The 19,727-nt window shown below is 39.3% G+C and overlaps 1 long non-coding RNA gene and 1 pseudogene across 1 annotated transcript; one reads left to right on the forward strand and one right to left on the reverse strand.

Moving 5' to 3' along the window:
- Positions 1-2,750: 2,750 nt before the first annotated feature.
- LOC100723293 (V-type proton ATPase subunit G 1-like) lies at positions 2,751-3,173 on the forward strand (annotated as a pseudogene).
- A 4,362-nt stretch (positions 3,174-7,535) lies between these two features.
- On the reverse strand, positions 7,536-13,774 carry LOC134477162 (uncharacterized). The gene is made up of 3 exons (XR_010049075.1): positions 13,384-13,774; positions 10,173-10,282; positions 7,536-7,606 (listed from the first exon to the last, which is right to left on the reverse strand). It is a non-coding gene; the product is annotated as an uncharacterized LOC134477162 (long non-coding RNA).
- Between the last annotated feature and the right edge of the window lie 5,953 nt (positions 13,775-19,727).

The following is a 19,727-nucleotide window of genomic DNA, read 5'->3' on the forward strand; positions in this document are numbered from 1 at the left end:
TTTCTTACTTTTTTCAGGATAAAACTAAAACTTCTTATTTTGGTATTCAGGGGTGCGTGTATTATCACCAAACCTTAATGCCTCTTCAATCTACTCTTCCTACCTTACCTGTCTCTAATCTTTCAAATGAACCCTTTGATCCAGCTGGAAAAATCCATTTGTTTCAAGGAAGGTCCAGCCATGAACAAATGTTTTTCTTTCAGACGCTCCCAATCTAATGGAAACCTAGTAGGTTCTCAAACTAATGTTGATAAAACAGTGTGATAAGTGTCATAATAGGATATACAAAGTGCTACCAAGAGAATGAACTATAAATGAATAGATGACATTTGAGGTAGGGCTGAAGGTTAAATAGATGAATCAGACAGAAAGGAGATCATTGTGCAGACAGATGGAATGAAGGGGGATCAGGAAGGGTCAAAGGCATTCTGCAAAGAAGAAATGAAGAACTATGAAAAAGTGTCAGATGTTTGAGTATGGTAAAGGATTCAGTGAGGCTGAAGTATAGTGTGTAGTGGGAGAACAGATGCCAAAACTACATAGGCAGGTTGAATCAGCTTCAAGAGGAGCTCAGCTGCGGCGTTTGCCCTTTGTTCTGTGGATGGTTGACTCTTTGGAAATATTCCTTTAAGAGTACTTGAGAATTCAGAGAGGTCGACAAAAATGAGATGGAGAAGAGAAGACCCTGAAGCAAGTCAGGGCAGGAGGATAAAACAGAAGTAAAATTAAGGAACAACACATACTTAAGATAGAATCAACCAGATTTAGTTACCTACTAGATAACAATAGCAACTAATATTTTTATAGTTTCATAATTTATATATCCATTATCAGATCTGATCTTTACAATATTATAGAAAAGAAAAGGGAGATATTATCTTGATTTTATGTATGAGTGAATAGACTAAAAGAAGTAATGCAACCAAGGCCATCTAACAAGTAACCTGGCACTGATCCCATACTTTGGTTTCAAAATCGCATGTCATCCTGGTGTTTTATTTTGTTTTGTTTTGGTGTTTTTGCTAAAGACCTCACTATGCAGTTTAGGCTGGCTTGAGCTCACTTGGTAGCCCAGACTTGTCTCAAACTTGTGGTGATCCTCCTGCCTCAGCCTCCCAAATGCTGGGATTACAAACATGCATCACCACCCCTGGATTATCATGTCATTCTGATTCTCTCTCCAGGAGTGAGAGAGTAATGAAGACTAAAGACTTGCGGCCAGTTTGAAGACATTCTCTCTTAGTCACTCTTCCTTCCTTTCCTGCCCCTACCCCCATCAATGAACGCTCCCTCCCTTAGGCATTTAGGGACACCTCCTCTTTTGTCTCTTTCCTAGGAAATAACACATATTTTTCCTTAATAATTTTTCCTATCGCAGATATAATGGTCTTCTGCTTGTTAGCCATATAAATCTTATTCATCCATCAAAACTAAGTTTCAAGTTCACTTCAGAAAACTGTATTAGGAGCCAGCCATGGTGGAGAATGCCCATAATCCAGGATTTGGAAGGCTGAGATAGGAGGATCTCTGTGATTCAAGGCCAGCCTAGGCCACATAGTGAGACCCTGCCTCAAAAAAAAAAAAAAAAAAACTCTATATAAAGTCAGGATTTCTCTACCCAGTCTAATTAACATCTCAGTATGGACATAGTTTCCTAACATATGAAATGATGATTGTGTAATTTCCTTCAGGGCAGGTAGATATTTCTAGCATCTGGCTGTAGCACTCATTTCATATTGTTTACATGCTCATGGAACAAATAAATGACTACTTACATTGCCACATTCTTCCCATGTTATGAAAGACTTTTTATTCTTTATCGTTTCTCCCAGATACATCCTGACTGCTTGTATCATTCAATCTGTACAGGAAACAGAACCCCCTCCAAGTGTTTTAAGCTCACAGAAAGCACTGTGTTTATAAAACCTTTCAGAAAGTCTAGAGTGGCTAGCCTGGGCTGAAACTCCAGGAATACCCACCAGAACTTGTGGCTATGTTCTGCCAAGGAAGCTGCTACCTCTGCCAAAGTCAGGGAGGGTGAGGCACCAGGAGATCTATTAAGAATAAAGACTATGGCTGCAATCCAGGGATTGGAAAGCTATATTAAGACACTGCCACTGCTACACTCTGATGCAACCAGCTCTTAATATTTGCAAAGCTAGAGACATCACAGGATCACTGCTACGTAATATGCTACAGCTTGGGGTGGATAGTGTGGGGATCCATTTGCTTTCTATCTCCATCATCTGAAAACAGGAAATAAATAAATAAATAATCAGCAAAGCTAAATAAGTAAATGTGCTAAACCTTCAGAACCTTGTTTGTGAACTAGTCAATATAGCAGGACTACGACCTTTGTCTTCTGCATTCTAAATCTCACCCAGATTCATATTATTGGCTTCAAAGTATCCTGAGAAATATAATCCTTAGCTTTCCAACCTCTGCAGCATAGGGATGGACTCTAGAAAGTGATAGAATGGATGCTGAATGTTAGTCAACTATATTCATTACACTGCTTATCTGAAAGTCCACCCTCTTTGGGAGACTGAGGCAAGAGGATCACAGAGAGTTAGGCCAGCCTGGGTGGCATAGTGAGTCTGAGGCCAGCCTGAATTACATAGCAAAACCCTATCGTTAAACAAAACAAAACAAAAAAAAAAAAACATGCAGAATGTGGACAATGAGTTAGCTAATCCGAAGTGCTGTCTCCTGTTTTAGGCTGCTTACTTGGCCCTGTAAGTGCAACAGCCATGGCCAGCCAGTTGCAAGGAATTCAGCAACTGCCATAGGCGAAAAAGAGAGTCTTGGAGGAACAAAAGAACTGGAGACTTTAGCAGGCCAAAACAGCTTTGCTGAGACTGAACGGTGCCACCTGCAGAGGGAGAAAGATTTCAAGGCCAAGGCAGTTGCAGCTTAGGATCCCATGGCAGCTGCAGTAGTGAAGTGGAAAAGGAGACCCAGGAGAAGATGGCCATCTTCCATACCTACTTCCAGCCGAACAGGGAAGAAGTCCTGGATAATCTCTTGGTCTTTGTCTGTGACATCTGGCCAGGAATCCATGAAAACTCCCTCATAAATGGATAGAAGGAAAAAGTGCCTATTCTGTGGATTGGCATTGTAGATGCTGACACAGACTATGAAGCTTTAGAAAAGTCAACTTCTATTCCTATAAAATCCACTAAATTATTTCTTATGTTCCTTTCACTTTTTGGAGAGTAGCATATCTAGTTTCTTTGGACAACAATATTTTCTCCAAAGATTTCATCTTTTACCTCATATTTCTTAGAAATTTAATGAATAAGGTCAGGGATATAACTCAGCAGCACAAGCATCTGCCTGGCAAATGCAAGGTCCTGAGTTTAATTCCCAATACCAAAACGAAAAAAAATTCAATGAATGTATGTTGTCTGTTTTCCTATACTTTTTAGCTAAGGCAACATGTATGTCAGTGTTGATTTTTTTCTTAGATGTAGAAGGAAAAACAAAAACAGTTCTTTAAAGAGAAGAAGGGATTGAATAACTTTTTCCTTTATACTTCCTTGAAGGTCAGGGACTTTTTCTATGAAAAAGTAGTAAAGAGTTATTTGTAACTTGTGTGAAGGGTAGTGTTATGGTTCGATAACTAGTGGTCACTTAACGCCAGCTGGATTACATCAGCATGTATTGAGAGAAGATGCTCCACCTGAGGAGGGTTGCCAGGATAAATAGGTGGAGAAGAAGAGAGGTGGGAGAGGGATTGAGGCGTTATGGAGGTATTGTTAGTTCTCCTACAAGTTGCTGTCTGAGCTGTTGGTTCTCCTGTAGAAGCTTTGGTCTTCACATTGAGCATTGCTTCCTGGCTCCGGAGGGGAAGACATGTGCTGCCTGGTCTCCAGGATGAACTCCTCACGCTGCTTCCTGGCACGTACCCGACTATGCTTGTCGGAGGAGGAGCTCGGGGCCTCCGTGTCGCTGAGGACAGCTGTGGTTCCTTTCAGGACAGTCCCGCTCTTTGTTGTGAGTGTGACTTCTCAGCTCCAGTGTAGAACCCTCATCCCACTAGCACAGCTCCTTCATCCTGCTGGCATGGACTTTCTGGCTTCCACCACTGACCCTTGGGTCTTCCCGGCACGAATCCGTAAAAGAGACTGGCGTGAGTCCTTGTGGGCCCTGGACTTCCAGTTGGACTCGTGGAGGCGTTGTCCTGAGCTCTGGGTTTTTATCTGGACTCATGTGGGACATTGCCGTGGGGTTTAGGCTCTTGACTTAAATAATCTATGTCGTTGGTGTTGCAGATAGATTTCCTGCATTCTCCTGTGTTAACTTCCAGTGACCATTATAAAAATATTATAAACTCCATGTCCTGACCTGAATTGTTCTCTGTGTACAACCCCTGACTACAACAGGTAGTCAGCCTTAAAATAGTATATTCTGAGGAAGAATTAGAATAGTAAATACCAGTATACTTATGTGGGATGCACTTAGTTTATTTTAACCATAATTACTAGGTGAGGTAACTGTGCTGGTGCACACCTGTAATCCCAGCACTCAGGAGGCCGAGGCAGGAAGATCACGAGTTTGAGGTCACCTTGGGCTACCTAGTAAGACCCAGGTCAGCCTGAACTACATGAGACCCTGCCTCAAAATAACACTAAAATATTTACTAGATGATGGGATTCAAGAATGTGTTATTTGGTATACCAATAATCATTTACAAGTAAAGACTTTGTCACGAATTTAAAAAAAAAAAAAAAAAAAGAAAATCCACCCTGTTTTATTACCTGAAACTAGGTTTCTTCCTCTGCATCTACATTCCTTGCCCAGTGCTCTGGTCTGACTGGTTTACCAGTTCTGGCCCTTAGTTGTGTCCTTCAAGCTATTGCGTGCTCTTGTCTGTGACTAGGGTTAAACAAAATATCTTAGTTATGATTCCAAAAGCATAGTCTACAAAAAACCAAATTCATATATGAGCACTCATCAGGATTAAAGCCTAATACTCTAGGGTTTTTGTTTGCTAAGTGCTAGGAACTGATTGTGGGGCCTTTTGAGTGCTAAATATAGTCTATCATTGAACTATATCCCCAGCCCAAAAACTAGGGCCCTCTGAAATACACTGTTGAGAGAACTAAAAACAAGCCACAAACAAGGAGAAAATATTACATATCACATATTTGGCATTTGTATCGAGAATATATGAAGGACTCTCAAAGCTCAATAATAAGAAAACAAAGAACTCTATTTTTAAAAAATGTAGCTCAAAGGGGCTGGGGATTTAGCTCAGCGGCATAAGTGCCTGCCTTGCAAGCAGGCAGTCATGAGTTTGATCCCCGGTACCAATAAAAAGGAAAAAGACAAAAAAAGAAAAATGTAGCTCAATGACAGAGTGCTTGCCTATCATGTGCGAGGTCAAGGGTTCAGTCCTCAGCACTGAAAAAAAAAAAAAATTTTGAAGGAATCACTCACCACAGAAGATATACAAATGACGACTTTTGCTGCATGTGAAAAAAACACCATATCCAATGTCATTTGTCATTAGAAAAATGCAAACTAAAAAACCACAGTGAGATACCACTACATACCTAAATTTTACAGTCTGATTATATGAAGTATTAAAGAAGATATGGAGAGACTGGAGCTCTTGAAATCTGCTTTGAGAGAATAAAATGGTACTTCAACTTTAGAAAACAGTTCACCAGTTACTTAAAAGTTTATATGCACCTACCATACAATCCAGCCATACATTCCTTGATATTTACCCACATATAGTATACAAAGATTAGTATATCAATATTCTTAGTAACATTATTTATACATGAAAAGGTGGAAATGATCCCAAAATCCATCAATAGGTGAAAGGATAAACAATGGTAATCCATGTAAAAGAATGCTTCTCAGGAGTGAAAAGGAATGGACTACACTTTATAACACAGATGGATCTTGAGATCATTATGCTAGACAAAATAGATCAAACAAAAATATATACTGTATGATTTTATTTGCATAAAATTCTAGAAAATTCAAACTAATCTACAGTGCTAAGAAGTAGATCTGTATTCAGGAGTAGAGGGGGGTAAAAGATAGAGATTACCAAGAGGCATGAGAAAATTTAGAGGGCGTACACATGATCATTGTTTTGATCATGATAATGGTTTTATATCAAAACTCATAAAATTGTAGTTTATATATACACAAATATGTTCACTAACTCTAAAACTGTATGTAATTAAAGACAGATATTTGTACTGAGGAGGGGAACTACACCCCTTGAATGTATTCACTTCCATGATTGTTTGTTTGATGTACATTTCCTCACTTACATGAAAATTCCATAAAAAATGGGACCATGATCAGGTATGGTGGTGTATGCTTATAATCCCCACACTTGAGGGGCTGAGGCAGGAGTATCGTTTCAAGTTCAAAACCAGCCTTAGCTACAAAGTGAGCTCAAGGTCAGCATAAACTGCATAGTGAGACCCTGTCTCAAAAAGACCAAAAAAGAAAGAAATGGGACCACATGTATTTGCACAAATGTATCTCTAATCTTCAACATAGAATCTGGTACATATAAGAGACTTGACAAATACTTGTTGAGGAAAAAAAAGAGAAACTGGGCATGAGATCATAAGTCTGTGATCTCAGCATTCAAGAAGCTGAGGCAGGAGGATCACCATGAGTTTGAGGCCAGCCTGGGCTACACACTGAGTTAAGGCCAGCTTGAACTATATAGTGAGACTCTGTCTCAAAGAAAAGAAAAGAGAAGAAACAGAGGAGAACAACTCAAGTTTAGCTCTAGGACAAGGGAAGAATTTATTGCTACTGATAGATATCAGGCAATTAGGAGAGACAGTCCAAAAGATTGAAAGAGAGCCAGGGAAGCAGGAGAAAGAACTATTTCAAGGAAGAAACAGATTAGAAAAAGGTCTTTGGACTTTTGGGGTTAGCAGTTAGAAACATTGGTGATCTCAAAAAGGGGTTTTCAGACCCAACTCATGCTGTTTCCCCACCCCCACCACTCCCCACACCTGGGGTCTATTCACTGGGCTCCATTTGCACGGGAAAGCCACCCGAGTCCAAGACTTCATAATCATTTCAGTAAATTAACTCCTTTCTCTGCTGCCAGTCTTGTTCCCATTTACCACAGAGTAGCTTGGATAATTGCTTTAAAGTATAATGGAGGCTGGACATGGTGCTCAGGCCCCTAATCCTAGCTACTCTGGAGGTTGATGCAGGGCAGTTATAAATTTGACCAACTTACCAAGACCTTGTCTCAAGATAAAAATTTAAAAGGGGCTGTGGATGTAGGTCCATGATAGGGTGTTCCTGGGTTCAGTGGCTGGTACTGAAAAAACAAACACATGCCTGGCTCCTTGTCATGTAGTTCCCTTCTTTATCCCAATGGTTAGTACTGCTAATGTGCACCAGCTGTGAAACTGCCGACCTTTGTCACTTCATCAGCTGGAATCAGGCAAGGTAACTGGGATTTGAAATTAAAAAACAAAAGAACCCAAATTCACAGTTTTTGAAGGTCAAAAATCTGGGAGAGGCTTACCTGTGTGCTTCTGGCTCTGGGTCTTTCATAAAGGTAAAACAGAAGTATAATATTCCCATCAAGCCTGTAACCTCAGCCCTAGGGAGATTCAGGAAGATCACAATGAGTTCAAGACCAACCTGAACTATTTACATAGCACAATTATGTCTCAAAACAACAACAACAAGAATAACAAAACAAAACAAGTCAGGGATTTAGCTCAGTGGTACAATGCCTACCTGGCAAGCACAAGGCCCTGAGTTTGATTCCTGATACCTCTCTCCCAAAAAAGATTATATATATCTATATTAGAGGTATTAGCTAGGTTTTCAGTCATCTGAAGTCTTGACTGATTTTAAGATGTATCACTTGCATGGCTCTGTAATCCCAGCACTTGGAAGGCTGAGGCAGGAAGATCACTGTGAGTCTGAGGCCAACCTGGGTTACACAATGAGTTCAACTCCAGCCTAAACTACATAGTGAGACCCTGTCTCAACCAACCCCTCCCCGCAAAATGAAATAGAACATTTTTCTAATTTTCTTGTTATTGTTATTACTATTCTCTGGAAGGTTAGAAAGAGGCTTGGTTGATATTAAAAAATAGTAAGATCTTTATTTTTCATTTTTTCCCCCAAGAAGTCTTTGATAATGAGAACCTATAATACTGGGATCAGAAAAAAGAAAATCCAATTCTCCAGCCCTTTAGATGGTATAGGTATGTAAATCAGACCTATGAAGCAGAGTGGCTCTTTGTGCATCTTAATTAGAACACAACATTTCACAGCATTTATAGGTATGTGGATTTTAATGAAGTTCATTTCTATTAACTCTCTGGTCTCATTCCCACTAGGGAAAACAAGGTCAGTAGGGAGCAGAAAGAGGGCAATAATGGTGAACAAGGATAGGTGTGAGAAACAGAAATGGCCTCAGAGAAGTCATATTTATTCTCATCTGCTGGGGAATCACACTGTCCTCCCAAAAGTTAAGTTGAGCTGGGAGTGGTAGTATACCCTTATAGTCTCAGAATTTGGAAGGCTGAGGCAGGAGGATTGCCATAAGGTCAAAGTCGACCAGATCTCAATTGTGAGACCCTATCTCAAAAAACAAAACAATACGAAAATTAAGACTAGGACCCCCAAGTCATTCCCAAACCACCACCACCTTGTATTTTATCCTCACCATTCTTGCCCTAGCCTGAGAATTCATCCTCCTCTGCCATCCCCAACTCCCTAACTTCTCAATGTGGAATATATTATCTTTCTACCTCCCTCTTTCCCACCCTCTTACTCTGCCCCTAGAACTCATAGCCCTTGAAGGATAAAACTTAATTTTGTCATTAAGGTGCATAAATATGGGACCCATGTTGTTATAGTCAGGGGATTGCAAGGAAAATGATTACATACAGGATATGTAATTTATAGTATTATTTATAATGGTCACCTGAGCAGTCAAATACAAAGAAAGTGCAGGAAATCTGTCCACACATAAAGACAGAAAATCCAGCTGAGAGCCTGGATCCCATGGCAGTAACTTGCATGAGTTCAACTGAAAACCTAAAGCCCATGACAATGCCTCCCATGAGTCTAACTGAAGGCCTAGAGCTGACGACTATGACTCAGGCAAGTCTGTTTCATGGATCTGCACTGGAAAAGCACAAAGATCGGCGGTGAAAGCCAGAAAATCTGTGCCAGCAGCATGAAGGATCTGTGCTAGCAGGTTGAGGGTTCTGCACTGGAGCTAGGAAGCAACACTCAAAGTAAGGACCAGGGCTCCCCCGAAAAGTATCACAGCCATCCTTAGTGACAATGAGATCCTGAGTTCCTCTGACAATGAGAACAGCCGAGTTTGTATCAGGAAGCCAACATGGCAAGCTTCTCCTGGAGATTGAACAGCACACATCTTCCCCTCCAGAGCCAGGAAATGACGCTCAAAGTAAGGAACGAACTCCCCTAAAGTGAATCATAGCCATTCTCAACAAGGTCCTGAGCTCCTTTGAGGATGAGAACAGTGAAGTTTATATCAGGAAAGATGCTCAGCAAGTCCATAGCAACAGGAGAACCAATAACTCCAAACAACAACACCACTTAGGAGAACCCATAACACTACTCTTTCTCACCAGGCCCCCCCATATTTTTTTTTTTTTTTTTTTGGTACCAGGGTTTGAACTCACGACTTCGAGTTTGCCAAGCAGGCACTTACTCTGCTGAGCTAAATCCCCGACCCCATCAAGTCTCCTTTTTATGCTGGCAACTTCTCTAATGTAGGTCATTTACACTCAGCACCACGCCAATTCAATTCAGCAGGTGTTTAAATTGACCATCAGTTTTCAATCCACCACACACATTTATACTTTAGAATATTTCTATTGATAAATTATTATAATTTTATGAGTTTTATTATATTAAACAATGAGTACTTAACAGGAAAAAATCACAAAAATAAAATTTTGAGATTTTAATATCTACTGAGTGTGTAAAGAATCAAAATTTTCAACCTCAACTGGTTTTTGGTGTACAAAGTCTGAAAGAGACATTAGAAGTAAATTCTCATATGAACTACAATGAAAATACCAATAACACTCCAAAAAAATCTTTACTTCAATTGTCACACCTAAGGTAGTCTGCACACATGACAACAATCTGATATATACATGTAAATTGCTTACACTGACAGCACATGTCTTTTGCTTTCCTGGCCTTTTTGTAGGACACACTTGACATCTCAGTGGTCTTGCTGTTTCGTCAGGAGATTCTTATCGTATTATACAGTGTGTAGCTAACAGAAACATAAAAATACCAATAAGATAAATCATTAAATTCTTAATATGTATTGTGCATTTAAAATAGACATCAGTAGGGGGCCAGGGATATACCTCAGTGGCACAAGTGCCTGCCTGGTAAGCTCAAGATCCTGAGTTCCATTCCCGGTACCCCCCAAAAAACCAAGGATATCAACATTTTCATATCAGCTCAGTACTTGCTTATAAAGCCTAAAAGATTACATCAGAAATAAATTCCTATGTGAATAACAATAGCACTCTACCACAGAAATTAGTTTTGCTTCAACTGTCACACCCAAGGCAGTCTTAACACATGACAAATTACTACATGTTTCATGCACAGATCTCCCTTACACAGACAGCACATGTGCTAGCTTTTCTTTCCTATGTGGCAATCTTGTCACTTCTCTTCCTGTTTTATCAGGAGCTTCCTACTATATTGTACAACTTACACTATATTGTACAACATATCAGGGAAATAAGACATCAGTAAAGTACAATGTCACCCTTGTAACGAGTGATCAGAATAGACATCAACATTTCACAATTGTTGTTTACTTGCTTACAAAATCTAAAATATAATGTCAAAAATAAAAACTTATGTGAATTACAGTATAAACATGAACAACAGTATACCACAGAAATAACTTTCTCTTCAACTGTCACACCCCAGGCAGTCTTCACACATGACAACTGCATGTTCCATACACAAGTACTACTTACACTGATAGTATGTATATTTTGTTTTCTTGAAAGGCACAGTTGACATTTTTTGTTTTCCTATTGTTGTAGTAGGTATAGGTGTTTGTGATGCTACCTATCAGCTCACCAGTGTGCTCTGCATTTTTTTTTTTTTGCATAGTTTTCTGGGCAGAAACATTTTGTTTTTCTTCTCCTGTAAATAGTCTTTTTCCAGGCATGGTCGTGCATGCCTGTAATATCAGGACTTGGGAGGCTGAGGCAGGAGGATTGTCATGAGTTTGAGGCCAATCTGAACTACACAGTGAGACCCTGCCTCAAATAAATAAATAAATAATCTCTTATGAGCTCCAGTTCCAATCCTCTAGCAAGATTTCTCCATGATATTTTGCACTTGTTATTTTCTTTGTAAACTATCAAACTATGCCACACATGTTTAGGATCAAGGTAAATTGAACCATTTGCCAATGCTTTATGTTTCAGGTGACATCATATTTGCTGCATAACTCATCAACAACATCCACTTCACTTTCAGTTTGGTTGTTAAAAGTTTCCATCTCAAGCTTCCATTGTATTAAGGTTTCCCTATCAGTATTTCCATCATGGTGAAATGTTGACATCAGCAGTACCTGTTTGCTTTCCTTCACCATATACCAGGCCAATGTTGTACCTTTCTGAAATCCAAAAATCATATTTTGTTCTATATTTTGAAATCAGAATATTTCATTTGGAATTTCTTCTTTGTTCTTGTATACATTTCAGGCACTGGTCAACTGCTTTGTTAGCAAATGTAACATCAATTGAAAACCAGTAAACCAACTGTCAAATGTCACATTCTGATTAGCTTGGGAGATGGGAGCAACAAGTCTGTTTACAACATCATTCAGTTTATTACTGTATAAATAAGGACCTGATGGCTGAGTTCCACGATAAATCTCTAAATTGGAAGTATAATAAATCTTCTCATCTACAAAGGCATAAATTTTTATGCTGTATTTTGACCCTTCACTCTTCCATAAATCTTTTACATTCCTACAATCACCACAAAAAATCTCTGCTAAGTATAGCAGACCTATGAATGCTTTCAGTTCAGCTAGCCAGGTGTTATGGTAAATGCATTTTTAAAAATATGGCTATTGGTGCATACAGAACATTTTATGTGAATTTCAGCCGTTGTGTATTTCACAGCATCTTGTAGCATTTTGTCTGTTACAATTTCCAACACTGAATGGCAGTGCTTGCATTTTGTCTAATATGTTTCATCTCTGCCAAGACCTTTACTGTATTTTTGGTCCTAGTTTGAATATTAGACCATTATATTTGATAGCAATGGCCACTTCCCAAATTTGGACTAGTAAAATGTGTACTCACTGTTTTCTCCATCATCTGAATCATGAGGTCTGCATTCCCTGTGTCTTTACATCTACAAAGGCCAATTTTTGCTCCATTTCTTTTTTTAAATATTTTATCTTATTTTATTTTAAAGATAGTAAAATCCAACAAAACAAAACAGAACAAAGCCAATCAAAACAAAGCAGAAAAATTGATACAGAACTTCAAAGCAGGAAAACAACAATAGCTACCATAGTATATCTTGTTATCTTCACAATAGCTGTCCATTCCATCAGGTATAGCAAATAACAATAATAATAATAATAATAATAAAATCAATTAAAACAGAATATTGGCCGGGCGTGGTGGCTCACGCCTGTAATCCCAGCACTAGGGAGGCTGAGGCAGGAGGATTGTTGTGAGTTTGAGACCAACCTGGGCTACCAAGTGAGCTCAAGGCCAGCCTGAACTGCATAGCGAGACCCTGTCTCAAAAAAATAAAAAACCAGAATACTGAATAAAGCAAATTAGAATAAAGCAATTAATCAGAATGAAGCAAAAAAGTGAAAACAATATTGAATTTCAAAGGCAAGATAAAAGGAAATCCTCCTTATTTGTTCTATTGCATAGTCATTCTCTCAAGAGATGCCATGACTTGCTCCATTTCATCATCATCATAGGAACTTTGGCTCACATGGCCAATGTCAAAATCATCAGCAGCATCATCATCCACCCACACCACTCTTCTCTTATGAAATAAGATATTTTACCATAATGGATCATCTCTATCAGCCTTGCATGAAAAACATGATGATTCACTTTTGACCTCTTCCAAAACTTGTAAATCTAATTTTTCATGTGCCATTATGCTGAACTGGGCTACTTCTAAAAAAAAATCCAAAGAAAACTTTTAAAAAAATAAATCCTGGGGACAGGGATTTAGCTCAACAGCATAAATGTCTGTCTGACAAGCACAAGGTCATGAGTTTGATCCCTAGTACAAACAAACAAACAAACAAACAACAACAAAAACAAATCCTGGGCTGGGGATATAGCTTGTGCTTACCTGGCAAGTGTGAGGTCCTAAATTCCTGGTACAAAAACAAAACAAAACAAAACAAAAAAAACTAAGCCCGGTGTGGTGGCTCATGCCTATAATCCCAGAACTCGAAAGGCTGAGGCAGGAGAATCATTGAGAGTTCGAGAGCAGCCTAGGCTATAAAGTGAGCTCTAGGCCAGCCTGAACTGCACAGCAAGACCTTGTCTCAAAAAGGCAAAACAAAACAAAACAAACAAACAAAACAAAAAACTGAGGTTGATGCAGGAGAATTGCCAGGAGTTCAAGGCCAGCCTGGGATACATAGTGAGTTGAAAGCTAGCCTAAATTACATAGGGAGACCCTATCTCAAACCAAAACCTGACTGGCGCAGTCCCCCAATGAGACAGAGGATGCTCTTGTGGGTAACAGGTAACTGCCAACTTTATTGTTGCGGGTTCTGGCTTATATATCTGACTGTGGCCAATCAGGCTGCCACGAGGGCTGCCACGAGGAGGAAGGGCTGGAATGAGACGTGGGCTCTCGCCAATATACCCAGCTGTGGTCGATCAAGGGTTGCCACAGAATCAGCACGGGGCGAATACGAAGTGAGCACAGGGTGGCTAATTTGGAGAGGGACGTAGCGCATTGCGGAAGCTGGCGTGGTCCTTAGTCCCGGGTGGGGTATGGTATGTTGAGCACCTGCGCCCAACAAAAACCAAAAAAAAAAAAAAAAAAATCTGAAGTCATGTGGATTTTTGGACCCTCTGTGATGCTCAAGCAGACATACACAAAACCAGTCAGCCTGAGCATATAAGTGGGCTCAAATCCCGTTTTGATAGTTTTGCACATATGCACACTCCTTGGCATTTGTCATACTAAGTGAGTAACCACATAGATTGCTTCTTGTATCCCTCAGGGAAGGACACTGAGATACACAGCCAGATACTATAACACTAAAGTACAAATTTACAGTAGAAAAGTAAGAGATGGGTCCATGGACCCAGGTTTGTGCCTTGTGGGTTGATTTTTTTTTTTTTTGAAACAGTGTCTTGCTACGTAATTTAGGCTGGCCTTGAACTTACTATGCAGCCCACATTGATCTTGAATTCGTGGCAATCCTCCTGTTTCAGCCTCCTGAATGCTAGGATTACAGGCATGCGCCACCATACCTGGCAACCCACAAGTGTATGCATGTATGTATGTATGAATGCATGTATTTATTCACTGTCTTTTTGAGACAAGGGTCTCACTATGAAGTTCAGGCTGCCCTTGAACTCACTTTGTAGCCCAGGCTGGTCTCAAATTCGCAAAGATCTTCCTGTCTCAGCCTCCTGAGTGCTGGGATTACAGGCATGTGCCACCACACCTGGCTCCCACAAGGGTTTTAAAATCAAGACCAGCTGCCATTCTCTTTGGAAGATTTTATCTTTAAAAATAACAAAACTTTACAATTACATTAAGTTTAAAACTTAACTTACATTAACAATAGATGCCAGTTTTACTGTAACAAATATGATTAGCTGGACATTGTGTCATATTCCTGTAACCCCAGGAAGACCTGGGTGACTGAAGTGTGAAGATCCCCATGCGTTTAAGGCCAGCTTGGATGACATACTGAGTTCAAGGCCAGTTTGAACTTCATAGTGAGTCCCTGTCAAAAAAATGTACAATTACTATATGTAATAATTAAGAGCATGAGCTTCAGGGCAACATTTTAGTATATATGCTGCTGAAGTGAGTGTATGCTTTAGAACAAGATATCTACAGTTCAAATTCTAACTATAATATTGGGCAAACTATTTAAGCCTTGGTTTCCTCATTTTAAATGTAATCATTGTTTACAGAGTTGATTGCAAGGATTACATCAATTATTATGATAGACAGGTAAGTTAGGGAAAAGATAGCAAGCAGCTAGAGAGATGCTGCACCAAGGCAGAGTCAGGATAGTCAGGCCTTGGTCAGATAAGCAGGAGCCTAAGGTCAAGAGCTAACAAGAACCAAGTGGACAATTGAGTCCAGGATGTAACAAACAAAATAATGGATGAGTACTATGGCAAGCAACTTCTGCTTTTATCTATTAGGAAAAAGTTTTTTTCTTCTCACTTTTAATGAATCACTTGAACCACTTGAATGGCCAAGAGGCACCTGCAGACCTTACTACATACCTATACTCCCTATAGACACATAGTTTGACTCAAAGTAGTCTGGGACCCGGGCAACGTTTTGGTACAAATCTCTTAGCCATATGTGGTGGTACTTGCTTGGGATCCCAGCGTTCAGGAGGCTGAGACAGGAAGATTGCTGCAAATTTGAGGCTAGCCTGGGCTACATAGTGAGCTCAAAGTTGGCCAGAATTACATATAACAAGACCTTGTCTAAAACAAAGCAAAACACAAAACAAAACCTCCTAGACATAGTGGCCTCGTGGCAGCCCACTGTCAGGTCCCCTGCTGACTATTGGGAACTATTTCTCTCTTTTTGATAATCATCCCTCCTGTCCACCTCCTTTGTCCTCACATTCATTCTTCAACTTCAGGAGACAGGAACTCAGATTTTTGCCACTGCATTACCACATATAAAGCATCTTGAACAGTGTCTAGCATATAATAAGCAGTATACAATATATATTGGGAAGTATCACACTAGAAAGCCTTTGCTTTCAAAAAGAAGACATTTTAAACAACTTATAATCTTAAGGTTTGTATTTATGCTCGCTAATAAAAACATAAAAGATTAAAAATCACAAATTTGAGGAAGTCAGCCTACCTTCCAAAGGTATTGTAATTTTATTTTTTGACACTAGAGATTCATCTCATTATTCTTTATTTCAAGACAGGATTTCCCTAAATTGTTAAGTTGCCTTGGCTGGGTCTGAACTCATGATCCTCCTGCCAAAGGTCTTTTAGTTTTGCTTGTCATTAGTCATGTCTATGTTCTTTGAAATAATTAGAAACTCGACAGAGTTCATTTCTTTTTTTTTATTTTTTTATTTTTTAAATTTTATTTAAGGAGAAAAAGGGTACAAAAAGCAGACAATGGGTACAAGTTATACAGATTTACAGAAAAAAATAAACAGTAGGAAATCACTAGTTAATGGATTACATATTGTCATCTTAGAAATAATTGTTCAAGTCACAAAGTTAAAGCTTGTAAAGTGGACATTCCAACAGTGAGACTGCAAACAGTTCTGTTCAATGATCCAATAAAACTCAGTGATATCATTTTCTATCCTATACACTTAAACATACATGCAGTTATATCATTTAGAGCACTTTCTTTTCCTCTCTTTTGTACAATGACAATTACACATTTTGGGTTTTGTTACTCCCACAGTTCTTATTACTTTTTTGGAAGGGAGTAGAAGCAAATGTGACATAACAGAACAGAGTCAATCAAATCAAAAGGGTGGACATAATAGATAATGTAAAAGCATAATACAAGGTGATCAATAATGGTTACCATAATGCCTCCTGCTATCTCTAATAGAATTGCCTATATCATCAGTTATAATAAAATTGAACAAAACAGTAAAGAACAAAACCGACAAAACCAAAACATTGGAGACATTGTAGGTCATCAAAAGTAGATAAAAGTCATCGAGAATGGGCGTCATAATGAATCTCACTATCTTCATAGCTGTTGCCTAAACTTTCAAACCTGGTACTATCAAGCAAAGCAGAATAGGGGGACATCAGTCAAAAACAAGATGGTGAGAGTAATACAGGGCTTTAAATCAAGATAATGGAAAGTCAAAGTGGGTTGCTATAATATATCCTGCTATTTTTATTTATTTTTCCCTTAATTAAAAGGATAAAAATAAAAAAGTAAATAATGGAGTGGAGATTGAGATAAAAGAGGGCATAACAGCAAATCAGCGCAGATCAAAACGTAACCATTTAAGCAGAATAGTGTTTCACCACAAGATAATCCTGACATAAAAGTAGTTACCATATTGTCTCTTTCCTTGAAATCCTTGAGTACAACTTCGTATATTGTAGCATTAAATACATCAAAACAATGTAAAACCATTTAAGAGAATGACAGCATTACAGGGTATTTAGAATCAACTAACAGAAAATGAACAATGGTTTCTGTATAATCTCCTTGTCTTTAAAAGGTTTTTGCTTATACTATCGTACATAATAAAATGCAATAAGATACAACCTGTTTAGACCAATGGAGACAGAAGAACAAAAGTTTGATGAGACTTCAAAACAAGATGATACTAAATCAGTATTACCTATTAAGACGTCATTTTCTCCAAAATAGCTGTTCCTATCATCCAATCTTCTCTGCCTCATTTCTGTTGAGCTCTTTTCCTGTCATTAGTTGTCAGTTTGTCTTCTTCATTTTATTCTCTGCTCCATTCATTGTGGCCTCCCCGCCACTATTTCTGGATTCTTTGTATTTTTCTTTTTTAGAATATCCTGCAATACTCTCTGTAGAGTTGAATTCGTGGTTGCAAGACAGAGTTCATTTCTGTGAGAAGAGCTCCCCAGTATTCCCCTCCAACTGTTGCTTTCCCAGCCTATCCCTCCAACTAGACTCCACCTCAGGGTTAGGGTGGCAACTATGCTGGTTTTCCTGTCCATGTTCTAGCAATGGGATTTTGGCACTAGAAAAATCCTCAGGTCCTGGTGTGAAAATGGTTGCCATTGGCTGGCCTACATGTGGACTGTGAACTATAGATGCATATATATTAAAATCTTGGGAGTGGCCTGGGGAATAGCCATTTCTCTGGGCTGCTGTCCTCCATTTTGGAACACTCTTCCTGTCATTTCCTAAGGATATTTTTTTTTTTTGTCTTTTTGAGACAGGGTCTCACTATGCAGTTCAGGCTGGCCTTGAGCTCACTTTGTAGCCCAGGCTTGTCTCAAACTCACAACAATCCTCCTGCCTCAGCTTCCCAAATTCTGGGATTACAGGTGTGAGCCACCCTGCCCGCCTCTTCAGGATATTTTTAAGTTTTCTGAAAATCAAGTTCCAGACTCTCCTGGAAGGCAGTTTAAGTATAAATTGGCTTGGGATTAGTGACTAGAATAGGAGCCTAAGGGTAGAACGTGATGTGGACAAGAAGTTCAATTTAGAAATCTTTTGAGTTTAATCTGAGAAAATTGTGAAAGGACCTAGAATACAGACAGGACCTATTACACTGTGAGCACTCCAGCACGGTAGTGGTAGCTGAGTCCCCTAAATGACATTTAAAGATATTTCCGTTTGGTCCTTCCCTTTCTGTTTTCCCCCTTCAATCAGTTGGAGCCCTGTATGATTATTGCCTCAGGGGAAAATGTGGCAGAAAGAGTAGAGTTGGTGACCACATAATGCCTGCCAAATGTTTTGTTTTGTTGGCAAGGTATTCAATGGCAGGACTATGGCATCTTAGTAATAAAGGAGGAGGAGCTGCCAGGCTTACTAGTGCACACCTATAATCCCAGCACTTGGGAGGCTGAGGCAGGAGGACTGCTGTGAGTTTAGTAGTAGCTTGGGCCACATAGTGAAGTTCAACCTGAACTTCATAGTAAGAATCTATCTCAAAAATGAACAAAAGAAAACAAAAAATAATACATATATATGCTATGGTTTGGATATGGCCCATGTGTTAAAGCTTGGATCCAACACAGTGCTACTGGGAGGTAGTGAGACTTAGAAGTTGAGGACTTAGAAGAGGGTTAGGCCCAGAAAGGAATTACAGGATGGTAGTATTTCAGTATTTCAAGTCTCTCTCTCTCTCTCTTTCTCTCTCTCCTCTCTTTCTTTGTTTCTCTCTCTCTGTGAGATTTGTATCCTGTCTCATGATTGTGAATAGTTTGCTCCTATCATGATATGGATCTCTTTCCACAGGCCTAAAGAAATGGGAAACTGAGCCAGGTATGGTGGTGCATGCCTGTAATCCCAGTATTTGGGAAGCTGAGGCAGGAGGATCACCACAAATTTGAGGCCAGCCTGGGCTACATATTAAGGACAACCTGAACTACATCAAGAGACCCTCAAAAAGATTAAATTAAAACAAAGAACAAGAGACACTTGTCATATAGAATTGTGATCCTAAATCTTTTCTCTTTATAACTTAATTGCCTCAGCTATTTTCATAGCGATGGAAAGCTAATACATATTGAAAAACAGGGAAAAATAGCAAAAACACAGAAAATAAGAATAAGTAAACCAGGCATGGTGGTGTGTGCTTATAATCCCAGCACTCTGGGAGATTGAAGCTAGAGAACTCTAAACTCAAGTTCAGCCTGGGTGACTTAATGAGACCCTGTCTCAAAAAAATAAAAAAAGGTTAGGGATGTAGTTCAGTACAAAGGCCCTTGGTTCAATCCCCAGTACTGCCCCAACACACACACACACACACACACACACACACACAC

This window comes from Cavia porcellus, unplaced genomic scaffold, assembly GCF_034190915.1.
Source record: "Cavia porcellus strain 051 isolate PalLab524CR breed Dunkin Hartley unplaced genomic scaffold, mCavPor4.1 scaffold_8, whole genome shotgun sequence".
Lineage (NCBI taxonomy): Eukaryota > Metazoa > Chordata > Mammalia > Rodentia > Caviidae > Cavia > Cavia porcellus.